Source organism: Protopterus annectens, chromosome 9.part0, assembly GCF_019279795.1.
Source record: "Protopterus annectens isolate FY-2018-M chromosome 9.part0, PAN1.0, whole genome shotgun sequence".
Taxonomy (NCBI): Eukaryota; Metazoa; Chordata; order Ceratodontiformes; family Protopteridae; genus Protopterus; species Protopterus annectens.
In genome coordinates this window covers 997,347,330-997,360,028 of record NC_056743.1, presented here as the reverse complement: position 1 = coordinate 997,360,028, position 12,699 = coordinate 997,347,330, and positions in this window count along the sequence as shown.

Below are 12,699 nucleotides of genomic sequence, written 5' to 3'. Positions count from 1 at the left end.
CAAAGGACTATCACTCAACACGCAAACCAACACAAGTTCAAAACTATACACAACCTACCAAAATTCCACAAACAGGTATTTAATGAATCTCTAAAAGCTATACACTGGTTCATCCTAAAAAGACTTCCCTTTAATGATGCAGGTGAACATTTCAACAGCACCTTCCAAAGCATTCTTAACTCCCCAGCCCCTCAGCAAACAAAAAGTATAAAAAATAACTGTCGTTCATTCATTTCACAAACAATAAGAAGGCTTGGGGTTTCATTTAGATCCTTTAATACAAAGAAACACATCAAGATGGCTAACATTATCTTTAAATACGAACTAACAGAGCTTACATACATACATATACGTTCACATCTTAACAGCTAACTACAAAATGGCAGTCAGGCTCGCACGTGCTCAGTATTTATACTCTAGTGCAAGTCATTGGATAGCTTCTTAAAGGTATACACACATTCACCGATCTACATCCTCCCTCTGAAAAAGACTGCCCTTTATGCAAAACAATAGCAGAGATAGGCATACATTACTATGTACATCAGAAACAAAATACAACATTCATGTCCAAGTTGCTTCATATCTATTGCATGGTTTACAGATTTGGCCATAACACGTAATTTAACAGTTGGGACTAAAATTAGCAACAGGGACAGTCTGCAGTGCATAACTCATATCAGGAATGTCTCAACTTGTCACAGGAGCAGGAATGTCCTCTGGAACTTTCTCTGGAATTGGAACACTGGACAACTCACTCTGAGATAAATTTACTGTGGTATAGGCTCAGAAACCGGTAGTGAATGCCTCCGATTCCACCTAAAGATTCCTTCTTCTGTTTTCACAATGTACGATCTTGGTTCTGGACAAAGAACAGATCATAACCTTTGGATGTTTGCATACTTACCACCTCTCCTTTTCGTAATGGATTGAGCAGTCTGTTAAGTCTTATCATAGTAGGGCTTCTGGGATAGGCATTTCCTCAACAGATTATGTTTCAGTGATCTGCTGTTCTTGACACATGGAACTAACAATTGACTACTAAGTGGTAATGTGGTTCTGGTTTGTCTAGACAGAAGTCTCTGAGCAGGTGAACCAAGATGTTTATCACGAGGAATATTTCTGAGATTCAAGAGATTCAGCAAAACAACACTATTATCTCACTTTGACTTCTCAAGTAACTGTTTTGCACATTGCACTACACATTCTGCCAATCCATTTGACTATGGGTACTCTGAACTACTTGTGACATAAGTAAAGTCCCATTCTTCTGCAAATCTTTTTTACTGTTGCCTTGTAAACTGCATGCCATTGTCTGAAATAACTTTGTGTGGACTACCAAGAAGAAAAATTACTCACTTCCATGACTTCAAAATCATTAATCGAATGAGGACCTTGATTGTCATTCTGTTCAGTGGTATTTCTGGGTGATCTGGATAACATATCAGCAAGATAAAGAAGTCTGCCTTTCTCGTAGACAAGACTGAAATTATACTTTTGCAGTATCAGCATTATACGTTGCAGTTGGGCTGGGGCTGAATGCATTGGTTTTCTCAAAAGTGTGACTAACAGTTGGTGGTCTGTTTCAATCTGGCTAGGTCTTCCATAAACATAATCATGGAACTTCGAACTTGAAAACACAATTGCCAAAAGCTCTTTCTCAATCTGGGCATACTGCTGTTTAGGTTGGGTAAGAGTTCTCGATGGATAGGCAACAGGTTGATCCTTTTGCAGAATGACTGCACCAAGACCAAATTTAGAAGCATCACAGGAATTTGTAACTGGTTTGTGAACATCATAGTATCTGAGCATTGGCAGACTAGTAATTCTCTGTTTCAGGACCTCAAATGCTCTTTGGTGTTTCTCTAACCAAGACAAGGATACATCTTTATGTGTCAGCTCTCTGAGTGGTGCTGATAGTTGGCTCAAGACAGGAATAAACTTGCCTAGGTTGTTGACCATACCAACAAAATGTTGCAGAGCTTGAACATTGTCTGGAGCTGGAATCTTGAGAATGGCTGATTCCTGTCAAGGATCTGGCAATAGGCCTGTACTTGTAAATAAATGACCAGCATAAGGAACTTCTTGCAGCTTGAATTTGCATTTGTGTGGACTGAGCTTAAGGTTTACCTGATGTGCCCTTTCTATAACTTTTCTGAGGTTTCTGTCATTTTCAGCTTCATCACGATCTATCAGTATGTCGGCTACTATACTATAACAAGAATACCCAGAAAAAAGTTGCTCCATTGTATCTTATAGTAGAATAGCAGAAACGAACCTCGACTCACATACATACATACATAATTCAGAGAAACATTACTAGTACACTATTAATCTTTGATGCAGATTTTTTTTATTTACCTTCTTGCTTTGCTTCTGCTACTTTATTTACTTTACTTGTGAGCAGTATCTTATTTCCTAACTGCACCTGGCCTGCATGAAAGAAAGCCATCATCAACAGCCCAAAAAACACACAGACCACAAGAATCATCTGGTTCCATAGACCATGCCAGCGTATTAAAAAAAGAAAATCAACAGTCTCCAAAACACACAACCTTCGTAGTATCTGGTTAAACCCTGCAAGGTTATATTATATAGTAAAAAAAAGCCATCAATGGCCCTTAAAAGTTTCACACATAGTATTAGTATCTGGTTGACCCTGCCAGGAAAAAAATATAGTATCTGGTTGGACATGCCAGAAAAAAAGTACTTACCTTGAACGAACACCAATACGATGGTCAACCTCTGTTTCTCCACTCTCTCCCTCGCAACTAAAGTGCAGGAAGAGAATGCAAGAGTAACAGGTCTAAGCAACCACGTCACTTGTACAGATTATGTGACAGATTGCTGAATTCACAGTCCTAACAGCCGCAGTCCTATGATGTACCTGAAAACTGGACATTTTTGCCTTTTTAGACAATGCCTGCTGGACGGAGGACACAATGCTAAAAAGGTGACATGTCCTCCTTTTGCAGGATTTATGGTAACCCTAGACAACTCTCAATGGCCTTATTCAAAGTTAAATCATTGTTACAAAGCAAAATCTTTCTCACAGCATCATCTTTGCCACACATAGGTCTGTCCTTTTATCAACTCATCCCTTAAGTCACCAAATCTGCATGTTTTAGCTGTATTTCTCAGGTCAGTTATTTTTGCTGCAAAAGTTTCACCAGACCTTTGATCCCTTGTGTAAAGTAAGTTCATTTCCATTGGAACATTTGTCTGGGGGTTACACATTTCTCCAAATTTACATTTTAAGCAGACAGGGTCCTCTCTTGACTCAGCCTGTACGACAATATGACGGTTGCCCCTCTCCAGCATAAATAGCAGGTGCATACACAAATGAGTGCCCCCTTCCAAGGACTTCTGACCCAGCTAAATTAAGTAGAATAAATGCCTTTGTACGGTCATCTTTACTAGGAAATTCAGCCTGTATGAAAATGTACTCTTGCTCAAACACTCTCCAGTTCTCAGCAATATTATTGCCAAAAACAAATGCACTAGGCTTTCGAAATCTGTCTGCCATGCTCACATTGTATACAAAAACACAATGAAAATACATACTTTTGTAATTATGTATGAGCAAACAGTGCTGTCAACTTGTAACAACATTCAAATGCACAATAAACTCTTCGAAATACAGTACTTTGCAAAATATGCTCTATAATGGCTTTACTTTTGTGAAATAACTTTACTGTAACACAGCACAAATGTGAACACTTCATACACTTATGATAACTCGGATATCTTTGCTTAATATGAAAAATACATATGCTTTGTGAAAATGCAGTTGTTTCCTTTTATTTTATTCATTCTATGCAATTTGAACTTTATTTCAAACATTTTCTGTAATTATTCAAATATTTTTATCAATAATGTACATACCTGTTTACTCAAGTATCATTTAAGACGTTCTGTAAGCCCCTTTTCATATTACACGAATAAGAAATAGTGCTGAGCAAGATTTAGTATTTAAATTCATTTCTGACCTGATTTGCAAAGTTTTGCCCCATTTTTAGGATGATTCACTCCTGTACATTCCTCCAAACATAAACAAGTGCCTCTAATCGTTTTAGTCATTGCATCTCAAACTTCATGCCCCTAGGATGTGCCGGTTCTGACTTCATGCCCATTAGACATGCCACTTCTGGCACCATGTCACTCGCTCATCTCCAACACAAATAATTAGAAGGCTTGGAGTTCTGTTCAGATGCTTAATACAAAGAAACACATCAGGATGGATAGCATCATCTTTAAATATGACCAAACTAACAGACAGAGCTTACATACATACACATTCACATAGCAGCTAACTACAAAAATGGCAGTGAGGCTCACACATTCTCAGTATTTATACTCTACTGCAAGCCCTTGGATAGCTTCTTAAAGGTATATACACATTCACTGATGTACAATAACCATGCCCCATGGCTCATCAAATCATGTAAAATTCTAATGAGAGATAGGGACAAAGCATGGACTGCCTGGCTAAAGAATAAAATCGACATAAATCTTCAGTTATACAGACAACTCTGCACTCAAAACAAAAAGACAAAAAATGCATGACCCCCAAAAATAAATAAATAAATAATACTATTCCTACATTCAAGACAACCGCAAAAATAACCTTAAGAAATTCTGGTCCTCTGTAGCATCAAAACTCAACCCAGGAAATAAAAATAATCCCAATCCATACCCCAACATACCAACTCTTCAAGCAGCTACCAAATTCAACACATACTTTACAGAGCCCATATCCAACTTCAAAGTAAATTCAACTCATCCACCCCAACTCACTATGTCTACTAATACTCCCAATACTAACCTCTACTTACCCCACACATTACATACACACACAACCAACCCCTCACTCATAAATGAAAACAAAACCATCCCCAGCTTACTTTTCAGCCCATCCTTTTATCTCAACTAAAAAAAAAAATTACTACAAAAACTGAAACCTTGCTCAACCTCAGCAGACAACCTCCCACCAGAATACCTAAAGCCTGCAGCAGAGGCAACAGTATTCTGGGTTAACATCTTAATTAATAAATTCAAAGCTGTATCATATGTCCCTAACCTATGCAAAAGACCCCTTTACACATAGGAGACAGCTCCACTGACATCACATTCTTTCGTCCTTTTGCAACCTTGTCCCATCTAAGATTCTAGAAAAATGTGTGCACCTACAACTTCACCATCTTACACACAGTAACCTACTTTCCCACACTCAACATGGCTTTAGACCTGGACACAGTACCTCAATAGCCCTCTTATCTTTCATGGACTCTGTCAACAAAGCCTGTAACACTGGCAAACTAGCATCTGCAGTATTTCTAGATTTGTCAAAAGCATTTGACATGGTATCTTACCCCAAACACCTTAAAGAACTTTCCAGCACTTGTCTAGCCTTCTCACTTCAGTGGTTTTCTAGCTAACTAGTTGACAGGCAGCAAGCAGTAAAATGGCAGGGCTCTATCTCCCCATATCACATCACCTCCACAGATGTACCTCAAGGGTCCATCCTTGGCCCATTACTATTTAATATCTTCATCAATAACTTACATACACACACTTGTGAAGGCACTCTAATCCAATATGCAGACTCCACAATCATCTATATATCAAACACATTAACTCATCTACAACATATAACAACAGACTTTCTCTTCTGTAGAAACATGGCCCTCCAATGCTGAACTCCTACTGACCCCCCAAAAAAGCTCCTTCCCACAAACCCCATAGCTCCATATCTTTTCAGCCACCAATGCCAAAATTGAATTGGTTCAGCACACCAAACTACTAGGTGTCACAACTGACAATAATATTTGACCTAGACATACAAAACAGTATAAAAAAATACCAAAACTAGGCATGCTATACATGAATAAAAATCTCACAGCAGCTACCAAAGTTACCCTGGCCAAAGCCTACCTTTTGCCCTCACTGTTACATGGGGTCCCAATTCTAACTAACTCACAGACCTCCCTAAGAAAAAAAAAAAACAAACTAGAAAGACGCTATAACAAAATTGTCAAATTTGTCATAAACGCAACCCCTCTAACTCATCACTATAAAGCCCTACATTCCTTAAGATGGCTTGAACTCCCGCCTCCACTTCCAATATGTACAACTGACTATGGTATACAAAATCATGCTCTTAGCCCATTAATCAACTTTTATATCGCAAATAAACATCTCAGATCTGAAGACAAACATCTCACAACTTATAAACCTAACAAAACCCTAGACCTAAGCCTTTACTCCTGCTCTGTGGCAATACTATGGAACTCCCTTCCTTTAACTATCAAAACTGCTACTAACCTGTACGTCTTCAAAACCTCTTTATAAGAACACTGACAAAGCTTGGATTTGCTTCTGTATGAGCCCAGGCAGAAGTACTCTTATAGCCTTTCCTACCTCTACTCTCTCTATCCCCACTACTAACTTACCCTACCCTCCCTTCCTCTATACATAACCCTCTGAGGTTAAACTCATACCTTTTCCACATCTATTCCTACTATCCCTTCTGTCACACTCTCTTGTTCTCTACTCGTACTATCCTACACCTTCACCAATATAATGTTACCATATTTCACGACCTCTAGAATATTAATAATCACTATGATAATCACCTAGTATGTAAATAATGTTGCAGCTTTCTATTATCAGGTTTTCCCTATAATTTATGTTTGAACACTATGACTTTATTATATCTGTTGTTTTTATTCTGACAAACTGTGTACTTTTTCAAATTTTATGTTTGAATGTTATGACTTTATTATGTTTGTTAAGTTCTCATTCTGACAAATTAATGTATTTTCATATTTGTGCTTGAATGTTATGACTTTATTATGCCTGACTAGTTTTTCATTCTGTTAACCATATGTATCTGGAGGTTTTTCTCCCCGGGATTCCACTGAAAATGGATGCCCGATATGACCCAGTCGGACTTCCTAGTAAACAAATGCCAACTAAATAAATAACGCACAATTGTGTAAATATGCTTACCATAACAGTAGGTGTTTGAATAAATCTTGTTGCAGTAGCCTAAGCTATTTGTATAGTATTCTGCTAAGGATATGACGATTAGCCTGCATCCAAATCTTTAGGGCCACCTTCCACACACTCTTACCACTGAAGGATTACATGAAAGCCATATAAAATCAGTGGTTGGGGCGTCAAACCTTCATAACTTCTTTTTGTCCAGAGAAAGGGATGTTAGAGACCCGAGTTTTATATATATCTGACCACTTTTTCTAAGTCTCCATGAACTCGCTCACCTAGGTTCACAGTTGATTTAATATCCCCTCAACTCCATTCCCCTTTTCTTCAAAGTAGACTGAGGAGAGAATCGAGGCCACGGTCCACTACCTCATCTGTGAGATCCTCCAGAATCTGTCTTTCCAAGGCCAACATGGGTAGGATGATGAGGAAATTCCTCAGAGCTCAGATTCAGATGAGAGTTATTCTGGCCCCATCTCCCATCAAATCCGAGGGCCTTCCCTTCCAATGTAGTCATGTCTCCTTCACCTATCCGTCCTATTGCATTGGAGGCATATAACTGTATTTGATGAGTTTCCCATAGCTGGATCAATTTTTGGAAGACCCTTAACTCTAATTTCCATTTGTGAAGGCCTGCTACGTTCCAGCTTGTTTGCAACGTTTTGCTGGAACGTAGGAAGCCTGAAGAGACTGACCTGAATTATTATATTCCAGGCTACCACAGTCAATCTACAAAGGGAACATGATCTGATGTCCCGTTTATGTACCTCATCACTGTGGTGTTGTCTGTGATTACTAGCTGACAGCCTGGAGTACAAAGTTGGCTTAAAGGTCTGAAAGCATTTATAACTGCAATCAATTCTTGAATATTTATGTCTTTCATTCTGACATACTTATGCTACAGACCCTGAACCTTTATTCCTTCAAAAACATTTCCCAAGAAAAGTCTGAGGTAACTGTGGATCTGATCTGATGTTCTCCTTTTCATTCTTCCTCAACATATGGTTAGGGACCTAACCTTGGATCCAACTCAGACACATTCTACAAGCTTCATATACAACTATTGAGCTTCTCCCTCTACCCATAATGCCCTAGTCCATCCCCAATACCTCCAGATCTTATTTGCCACTATCTTACATGGATGTGGATCCTCTCTTGCAGCACAGTTTCAGGTTGATTGTTTTTTTTTCTTGGAAAACCTCTACCTTTTCTCATTAAATTAGATGTTATTTATTTTACATTTGTTTACCAGGAAAGTCCATCTGGACAAGCTGTCCTTTCTCAGTGCAGTCCTGAGACAAAATGCTCCTACATTAAACAAAAGTTTACACCGGTGATACAATTGTAGTTACGCAGAAAGACAAATACTTTACAGGTACAGAGATACAAAACAAACATCACATTTTATCATTTCAGCACATTTTCAGTGAGCTTGGATTACAGTGCAGAGTGTAGCAAGAGTCTTAAACAAAATTAGAGTGTATAGTACTGCAGTGATCTTAAGACAAGATTTTGATGGAACACAGTCAGGGTAGTAGTACACAGGTATTAAATGTTTTGAAGTAACGTATACCAGATCATGGGGGCTTGTTGACTAAAGGATATATTTCCTTAGCTTGGGCTAGTGGAAGGGTATGTCCAAGTTTTGTTTAAATGTGCTTTAAGGATCTCTGAATTGTGTAGTATGTTTAGGGGGAGAGAATTCCAAAGTTTAGCTATGCAATTAGAACAGATAGCTTCTCCAGCAGTGTTGTTAGCTTTAGTAATATTTATTAGGAATTTGTTGCTAGAACGAAGGAAACAATTGGCAGAGTATGGTTGAAGAAGGTTACAGAGGGCAGGAGTTTTGTCTGGATGATAGAGTAATTGATGGGCCATGGACAGCTGGCTGCAGGCGAGTAGGTTGGGCAGCTCTGACCAAGAGCGTTATTTAAGAGATGTGCAATGGTGAGATCTAAAGGTAGATTCTGTGGTGAACTTTGCAATTTTATTGTAGCAGGTGCCAAGTTTGCTTAAGTCTGATTTCTTGGTGTTGGTGAGTATAGGTGATGCTTAGAAAACAGTAGAGATTAAGTGAGTTCTGGCAATGGTAGCTTTTGTGCTATTTGTGAGGAACTGCTTTATGTCTATATACTGATCAGATTTTTTTGTGTACTTTTTTATTGACTGGGCTGTGTGTTTGTCAAATTTCGTGTTGCTATCTATGATTACTCCAAGAAGCTTGGTATGGGATACTGGGGAAATGATTGTGTTATTTATTTACTGATGATATACTAAAGGAAGGGGGTCATTGGATGTTGTGGGGTGAAAAAGCATACATTTTGTTTTATTGGGGTTAAGAATAAATTGGACATTAGATAGCCATGATTCTACCTCTAGGAATGACTGCTGGGTGATATGTTGTAGTTGTTGGGAGTGTGGGAGCAGAGGAAATTAGAGTTGAATCATCTGCGTAATGGACCAGAGAAGCATGTGAGGTGGCAGTGTGTAGGTTGTTAATAAATAGGGTGAAAAGGAGTGGCCTCAGGATGAAACCCTATGGTACTACTAAAGTGACTGGCAGGAGAGGGGGCAAATTTTGTTGCCATTTAACTGATTGCTATCATACAGCTAGGTAGTCCTGGAACCAAGTTATAGCAAAGGGGCAAAGATTCAGGTTGGAAAGAACTGTTTCAAGTTTGTTATGAAAAAGAGTATCAAAACCCTTAGATAGATGAAGAAATATGGATGACACTAGTTTGCCTTCACTTCTAAGGTGATTTACCATGCTAGTAAAGGCCATCACAGCAGTTGTAGTGCTATGTTTTGGCCGAAAACCATGTCAAGCATTAGACCCATAAGACTGTTAGCTAAAATATAGTTAAGTAATTGAGAGTGAATGCATCTCTCTAAGATTTCGGATGGGGGGATAAGATTGCAATAGGATGGTAGTTGGAGAGTTCTGTTGAGTTACTGCCTTTATGCAATGGGATGTGTGATATTTTCCAAACGAGTGACCTTTTTGTTCTGAGATGACTCTATTGAGTATGGAAACGAGGTAGGAGACGACTTTGGGAGAGATTTTTAGGTATTCGGCAGGTAGGTGATCAATTGCTAATGTAGGTGAAATACTGTGGCTGAGAAGCCTACAGGGTATATAAAATGTACTTCCATTTACTGTTTAGTGCTAGCACAACTGGGTACAAACTGTACCATTTGTGCTGCATTTAACTCAAGGCTATAGCAGACAAATGGAATAAATCAGTCCTTAAAGGTTTAATACCCCCACCTCTTCTGGCGCTCAAACTCCAAGCAAATCATCTAAGGTTCTGTCAGAGCACAGGAAACAATCTCTTTGTCTAGGTCTCTGAAGACTTCATCCTCACAACTTCTTCAAAATATATGGAGATTGTCAGATCCAAACAGAAAAAATTCAGATCCTAATAGTCATCTCATGCAGTCCTTCTACTCAACCTATGGATCCAAAACCATTGGATTTGATGCTGGATTCTTCTCATACGATGAGAACTCACTCACCTGAGTTCACTGTCGGCCCTATTTCTCCTTAGCTCCATTTCCCTCTCATGCAAATTCCAAGAAAGCACTCCAGACCTCAGTCCACCACCTCATCTGTCTGGTTCTCCAGGAGTCTCTTTGAAGCTGAAGTGGATAGGATTATGAGAAAGTTTCCCAAAGCTCAGATTCAGATGGGTGGTTATACCATCTGTCTCCCATCAGATCCACAAGACTTCCTGCCACCAACCATACCCATCAGATCCACAAGACTTCCTCCCACCAACCATACAATTGTATCTCCTTTTCCAATTCGTCCTTTGGTTTTGGAACTCCAGGATCGAAGAGTACTGACAGTACTGGTGTTGGAGGTGGAGAGAATTACATCTTCAACCCCAACAGTTTCCCTGCCCTGCTCATATTCCTTTGGATTGGGAAAAGTCTCAGAGCCAAAACATTGTCGAGGGATCTGTGGGGCTGGAATCTACTCTGACAATGTCAGATCCATCCTTGCCCCTGTGAGCCTTGGAGCTAGACAGCTCGGGTCCAGTTCCCTCATCAAGGCACGGATCCGAAGAAAAGTTGTGATTTGCCTACTTTGGGAATCTCAGCTCTGGTGCGGTCAGTCATGGCTCCACCTGGTCCATCTGCCTTCGAAGCTGTGCAGAGGCTGTTCTCTCATTCAGGAAATCTAGTCTCTCATACATCCTCAGATCTTACACCCTTTCTCTGTATGGTTTCAAGTTCTATTCCTATTAGACCCACCCCAAAGGGAAAGCCAGCACCATCTAGCATCCAGACAGTTCCCACAGAAGAACTACCCATCTCTTCAGACATCTCCTCATTGCATCCCACTGAGGAGGTTAACCAAAAGAGAATGTGTAAAAGGAGGCACATAGATTCCCCTTTGGAATCTTTCACCAATGATAGTGATTTCGAACGGGAAGGGTCCCCCAGATCACCACCTGATGACGTCTCATTTGAAGAAATTTTGGAGATTCTTAAGCAGAAGTGTGGCTGGTCATCAGATAATCCTTGCTCTGAGGAGTCAGTATTTCTAGACACTTTACAACTGGTTAAAAAAAGGGTTGGATGAATGATTTCTTCTTACTTCATAATATTTAATGAGAGCTTTAGAATGGTATTCATATTTTTAGCTTGCTTTCATTTCTTTCTCCCTACAGTTTGCGCGTACAACACTGCTGTTTGAAATTAAATATATTTTTTACTTTGTGACTTACATTGTGTTTTGCTTAATAAATGTATGGCTTACCACCCCCTGGGCGATGAGCTTATCAACCTAGTCTCTCAACTGGCATGGAAGGAATCAGATTCTGCTGAACCTATCCCGTGTGTCCAGATACATTTTTTTCTCCTCCAAAGGATAAGCCCAACTGGAACAAAAGAGTCCCAGCTGATGCAATGGTTGTGGTGGCAGCCACCACAAACGAGCTAGCAGAACAGAGCTCTTATCTCCAGCCCCCCAACAAAGAGTCCCAGGAGTTAGACAGATTTGGACAGCATGTGTTTGCTTCAGCGACCTTTGCCTTGTGGTCCATGAACTATTTTCCAATTTATGAGACTGCAGAGTGATTTGACCAAGGAACTCTCAAAATCTGGGCAGCTATAACAATTCTTAGATGCTAAAAATAATATCCAGATGTTACTTTATACCATTTTCCAAAATGCCAACTTCAAAAAGAAGAAAGCTTCCTGACATTTCACCGTCAGAGAGAAGCTACAGCTCAAGAAATTCAGAAGCTGCTGGACAAAACAGTCATCCTGCAGGTCCCATCAGACCAAAGAGGACTTGGAACTTATTCAAGGCTCTTTTTAGTACCAAAGAAGACAGAGGACTTGAGAACAATTTTGAAACTAAACAACCAAAACCAATCTGTGAGAAAATCAAAGAATCGAATGGTCATGATTCAGTCCATTCTACCTCTTTTACACAAGGATTGGAGGTGCTCAGTTGATCTTCAGGACCCGCACTATCACATCAAAATAACAGTCGCTCCGGTAGATCTTGTGATTTTGGTTGGGAGGCAGTCACTATCTGTTCAGAGCCACTATTTCCACAGCCCCCATGGTATTTACTAAGTGTATGGTAGTGGTAGCAGCTCACCCGAGACTGTAGGGATTCTGAGTGTTTTTATACCTAGAAGACTGGCTTCTTACCACCCCAACCATGCATCTCCTAAAACA